General features: G+C 37.1%; 1 long non-coding RNA gene across 2 annotated transcripts in view; it reads left to right on the forward strand.

Moving 5' to 3' along the window:
• Positions 1 to 3,865, forward strand: part of LOC123365266 — a 57,233-nt gene extending 53,368 nt beyond the window's left edge. For both annotated transcript variants that reach the window (XR_006577507.1, XR_006577508.1), the window contains one exon: positions 3,672 to 3,865. This is a non-coding gene — a long non-coding RNA (uncharacterized LOC123365266). The remainder of the gene's footprint in view (positions 1 to 3,671) is intronic.
• Positions 3,866 to 6,000: the final 2,135 nt, after the last annotated feature.

Consider the following 6,000-nt stretch of genomic DNA (forward strand, 5'->3'; position numbering starts at 1 on the left):
GGTTAGGAGCTTAACTAGCTAGTGGTACATGTAATTACCTGATTAGCTGATTACACTCACACCTGCAGATGTACAATTGCACATGTCAGCAGGCCTCTCCTTTTTAACAATTAAGCCCACAGAATTTGTACAAGTGGGATACAGGCTGAATATTATGTGTGTATATTGCCAACACCCATGAATCTTCTATAGTAACTGTGATTCTGGATGTGCTCCACATACACAACTCCCATTGTTTTCAGTAGGAGTTACATGTGCAGAGCACTTGAAGAAATGAGCCAGTAGTGGGTGCTCGGGTAAATTTGTAGGCCCAATTGTCATAACTGTGAGCTCAGGCCAGCTGAAGTTCATACTATGTCACAATAACCTATAATAACAAATATTGATGGGAAAAGGTACAAAAGGGAAACAGACTGAATTAGTCCAAACAAAAAGGCCTCCTGATGTAGCTCAAGGACTGTGTTAAGATCATGCTTGGTTTAAAAAAAAAAGTGTGCAACTGGAAGTCAGTGAATCAAAATCAGTGTGTCAGAAACTAGGCCCAATTGGACAAAATAATGAGGAGACGGACTATTCTGCCCATGACCCCTTTGTGACTCCTTAAAGAAAGAGACTTTGGGGAGAAAAATTGGCTACTGGAGAGAGCTTCACCATCATGAGCTGCTACCCCCACCATCTCCTGGGACACCAGGCCTCCATCATCCTGTGAGATGTCCTGACCACACCAGGCCAGAGAGAGGGATCCAGATGACATTACCACCTCCAACAGCTCCAGCTGAATCCCAGACACCATCTGGGATGAAATGGGATTGGAGTTTAACAAGAGCAGTAAGAGCAGCTCTAGCTCATCCCAACTAACATCTTCTCTTTTTCCTAAAAGGACAGTTATGATTATCTTAAAGATTGTCAGATAAGGGGGAGATTTCCATCTTAAAACTCGCTCCAGCAAAAGGGAACAGGGATGTTGTTAAAATGAAAGACTTACTTAATACACCTCTACCTCGATATAACGCTGTCCTCGGGAGCCAAAAAAATCTTACTGCGTTATAGGTGAAACCGCGTTATATCGAACTTGATTTGATCTGCCGGAGTGCCGCTTTACCACGTTATATCCAAATTTGTGTTATATCGGGTGGCGTTATATCGGGGTAGAGGTGTACTTTACATTTCAAATGCTTTAACTGGGTTTCCTTTTCTGTGCTTTTAATAAAAGGTTAAAAGGATTTTAATGGTGTGTTTGCCATGGTACTGAGCAGGCTGAGGTCTCTGAATACCAAACTCTGAACTTTAACACTGTTTAATGTTGGGCAGTGACTGGGTCATGTTAATACCTTTGACTCTTTGGGCCCATATATTCCATCTAAATTAATACAATAGTGGGCGGTTGTATCTGAGGGCCAGTCTACACTAGAAGCTGTGCCAGAGCTGGTAGCTATGTCAGTGGGACATTTCCCACTGACATAGCGCTGTCCACATAGCACTTAGGTTGACATAACTTATGTTGCTCAGGGGGTGCCTTATTCACACCCCAGAGTGACATAAGTTATACTGAAGTAAGTGGTAGTGTAGAACCTGCCTGAGTCTCAAATGTGTTCTCTAAAGGCCCAAATCTGCATCACTAGAACTCCCACAGACTTCAGCAGAAGTTTCATCCACAGAGTGTCTGAAGGATTGGTGTAAATAGCAGAGTTCTAACTTAGGGAACTGTTAGAAATTGTTGTGAGGAAGTCCTGGTGAGTTCCCACAGGTTCTCTTCATTCAGTGCTTCTGCATCCATAAAAAGTGTCATTCAAAAAATGGGCTAGAAACCCTGACACTGTCATTGCTTTTTTAGACAAGGAAAAGTGATTACATGGTGCATATTCCAACAATGATTATTTGGTGCTTATCTTGCATTATTTATGTGCACATGCCTCCCATTGAAGACAGTGGAAGTTTTTGATGCGTACAGGCCATGGGAAGGGGGACCAATACAATTAGAAAAAAGAAAATAAAACCGAAGGAGAATTAATTACTTTAGGCATTTTTTTGGCTTTTTAATGAGGAAATGGAATTGTGAAATAGAACTACTGTATGTGAAACACTTTGACAGTTTAAAAACTGTTATCCACATCTGGTAAGACTGCTAATTTTTATTGCTATTAGCAGAACCATTCCCAGAACAACGGTTCTACAAGATTCAGTGATACTTGGGGATGACTTTGCTATTTGTAGCTATGTTGTTGTTGTTGTTGTTGTTTTTTTGGTTCCTTATCACTCCCCATTTACTGTGGTATTTGTTACTTATGATAAAAACAAGGGAGGAGCTATTGCATATCTCACCACATCTTATCTGATCCTCCTGGGGATCAGTGGAACTGACAGCTGCCTTCTTAATCCTTCCCTGTGTGTATACTTCAGCAGATGGCAATTTTCACCCAGTGTCAATGGGCAGACGAGGGGCAGTTTACTTTATGGAATGAAAAAGGTTTAACAAAGGAAGGTGTGCAAATTATTACACTTTCCAAGGGTGGTATGTAATGTTCAATACAAATAGTTATGACATGGCACTCTGTAAAAGTAACACATTTCAAATATATCACATGAATGTATGTATACCTGTTTAATGTTTTTGATGGAAATGTAGCTTTTCCATCACACTGACCTATTTTCCCTAAGCCATGATGCACTTTTTCTAAGCAACTTGTCTGGAAAAATAAATGTCTACTTTTGATCCTTAGTCTTAAAACAACAAAACAAAAACATTACTATAGAGGGGAAAGACTGTGGTGGTTATTTTTCTTCTTCTTTTTTTTTATTTTTCACTCTTTTTGTAACCAAGATACAAGAAAAGGTAACCTTAGCTTTTCTTTTTAGCAGGCACCTTCAAATGTATGGAATTTTCAAACACTAGGCCTCATCTTCAATTCCTTGAAGATGCAAAATTCACATTAAAGACAGTTGCATATTTTCGTGTGCAAAGTTTGGAAGATCAAGCCCACAGGGTTGTACAGTATATATCGTCCTTTATGTAGAAGCTGTAAGAATTTTATCATAGGATCATTTTACTTCTCCTATATTCACATATTTTATTTTCATTTGTAAATCCACACTTAGTGAAATACAGCATGCATCCTAGTGCACAATTCTTTATAGCCTAATCTTTTCCTTTTGAATTAAGGGTATAATATGCATTCTAACTTGCATGTAAAATAACCAGTAAGGGGGGAAATTGCACAGAGCCAGATTCTGTCACGCTTATTCACCTTAAGTAGTACCTTAGGCCACATACAGTCCTGCTAATTGCACAGGCTACTATTCAGGATGAACAAGGGGCCAAATTCAGACCTGGAATCAATTGCTATTTGCCTTTCTCATCTGGATAGTTTTACCAAAGAAGGCAGCTACTTGCTTGAGTAAAAAAAGCAAATTTTCCCTCTGGTGTAAACATATGAAACTCCACTAATAGCAGTAGAGTTGCATCCACTGCATTAGAGCTGAATTTGACCCAATGTGAATATACAGTTTCTGATTTATTCGTTTTGTCATATCTCTATTTACTATTTTAATTAGAAATAGCTTAGCTTAAATGTCCCTCCTTTTCTTTTTATGTTTATAAAAGATTATCAGAAGTGTGATGGCAGCAGTTTGTTTTCTTGATGCTAAATTGTGTCAATTTTTTTAAATTGCAGCTCATCCTGAAAAGGACATTATGCCTAATTAGACACCTCTGCCTGGATAAACAAAAGGGATATTGCATGTGAGTGAAATTTCAGTGGAATGCTCTGCAAGAACAAATTTTAAATTATACGTACACTTATTTTTGGCTATCAGTGCAACAAGAATATTTGGTTCCTCTGAAATATGTATAAACATTTGACCTATTTATGACCTCAGGTGCATTTGGTTCACCTCCAACGACCAAATGAACCGATAACTGTAGCTAGTCAATAATCCAGGATTTAACTGGCCCAGGAGACATTAACATTAGTGTCTTATTGGTGATGTCTAAATTAGAAGGCAGTCAGGTATGTGTACACTAGAGCAGCCATTAGAGTGGGCAGATGTGCTAAACTAATGGCTTATGGTGGGGATTGCTGCAACGGGAGTTCCTGGAGAAAAATGAGACTTTGGGTAATACAAAAGGGTGCTTTTCTACAAGCTATGTTTAATTGTAACAACAATGTATTTTTTACAAAGATTCATTTGTGGAAAAAAATAAGTAAATTATTAATTTAATTAACATAAAATATCTAATGTGGGTCTATAAAGCCTATATTGTAATATCATTAAACGTGAACGGTTTTTCTAATTATGTAAATACAGTGGACCTAAACCATAAGTGCAATGTGGAGTCATAATGTACAGTGGGGCCCTATTCACAGTACAACTAAAGCTTTACACATGTAAACAAAAATGTCCATGATCTCACTACACCATAGAGAACTAACTAGCATTACTCCCACATCACAAAGAAAACTAAATGCACAAGTGACATACGTAGCAGCATCTATGCAAATATCAGGCAGACGCAGAGATTTATATACACTTTACACACCCCTGAGGAAATACCCATTTTATATCATTGATGGAGCAGATGTATTTTCTTGTGTGAACAGAATATAATCAGAACAAAGTGTTCAATATATTCAAAACAAGCAAATATACACACCATCCCTTAATTTTACTGGTAAACTGGAATGGATCGCAATGTCATATCAGAGCTAATTAGAAGCTTTATTTTATGCTATGACTATATATTTGCATGGGTGTATTAGCAAAATCTTATGTCCTTCCAATTGTACTGGAAATCCTTATCCAGACCAAAATAAATCTTATGTTGTGATTATAATTGGCAGTGATAAAAAGCTCCCAACATGAGAATATGATTACTTGAAAATTTTGATGTAGATTTCCAGTAATTTTTGCCCCTGAACCTTTTAACTTTACTGATATGGAAGAAGAAAAATCAAAACGGCTTTGGAGAAAAAAATCCATCCTTAACAGAGCCTGTTAGTGTTATCAACCAGATTGGCTATTATACTTCTGTATCTGTGCATTTTGTAATAGGAAAATGATTATTATGCTTCAGAATTTGAACTTGTGGACTTTTAACTTTTTTAGTGTCATATCATAAAAATACACAAAACATGGTACAGTTAATGTCCATTGTAATAATAAATAACATAAAATTAGATGTATATTTATAATGTCAAGGCATTTGAATAGATCCTGTGGCACAAGCATGGACAATTATATACAGATCCATGAATAAAACATTTTCTGTGCATAAACAGAATAGAGACATAAGTAAAAAGAACAGAACATGTGCAGTAATGAATCAAGAAAGAAATTCATCCTTTAATCTTTTCCAGACTTTGGATCATAGCATTTCAAGTGAAGCAGAATTACTCATAGTAATGTCCAGAGCAATGCATAATTTACAGCCTATGTACTGCAGAGATTTTAATCCTCAGTTTTGTATGAGCCCCGCAGATGGATAAATTATTGTTAGTCTTTCTAAGCCTTTGATATTTCACTGACGAGATCCAAAAAGAGGGAGCATTAGTGTCTATAGATTTAAACACAGGATTAGCAAGATGTTACTGCTGAATTCAGGACAAAGGAAGCCAACATCACAAAGCAAACAAATCACTCATGCTGTTTCTGGGTATCAGCTGGCAATAATGTTGCAAGGAACACCCTCATTCCAAGGAACCTGTAGCTCATGTAGTGACACAGATATTTGTCAGTATAATGAAAGCCTAGGAGAATGGAAGATATTATTTGGCAATAATTCAGGTAGCTGAGTTATTGAGGGGTTAAACATAATACAATTATTTCAAATGCCAGATGATATGGCAGCCAATTTTGAGATGTGAATTTTTAATGATAAATGAGTTTCTTCTATTTTCAGCATGCTCTTACTGAATGCTGGTCAGACAGTTTTGGCACACTTTACATGAAAACCCAAGATCTGTCTGAGACACAATACTAAAGAGCTCATTTACATTGGCTAAT

The sequence above is a fragment of the Mauremys mutica genome, chromosome 2 (genome assembly GCF_020497125.1).
Source record: "Mauremys mutica isolate MM-2020 ecotype Southern chromosome 2, ASM2049712v1, whole genome shotgun sequence".
In the NCBI taxonomy this organism is placed as follows: Eukaryota; Metazoa; Chordata; order Testudines; family Geoemydidae; genus Mauremys; species Mauremys mutica.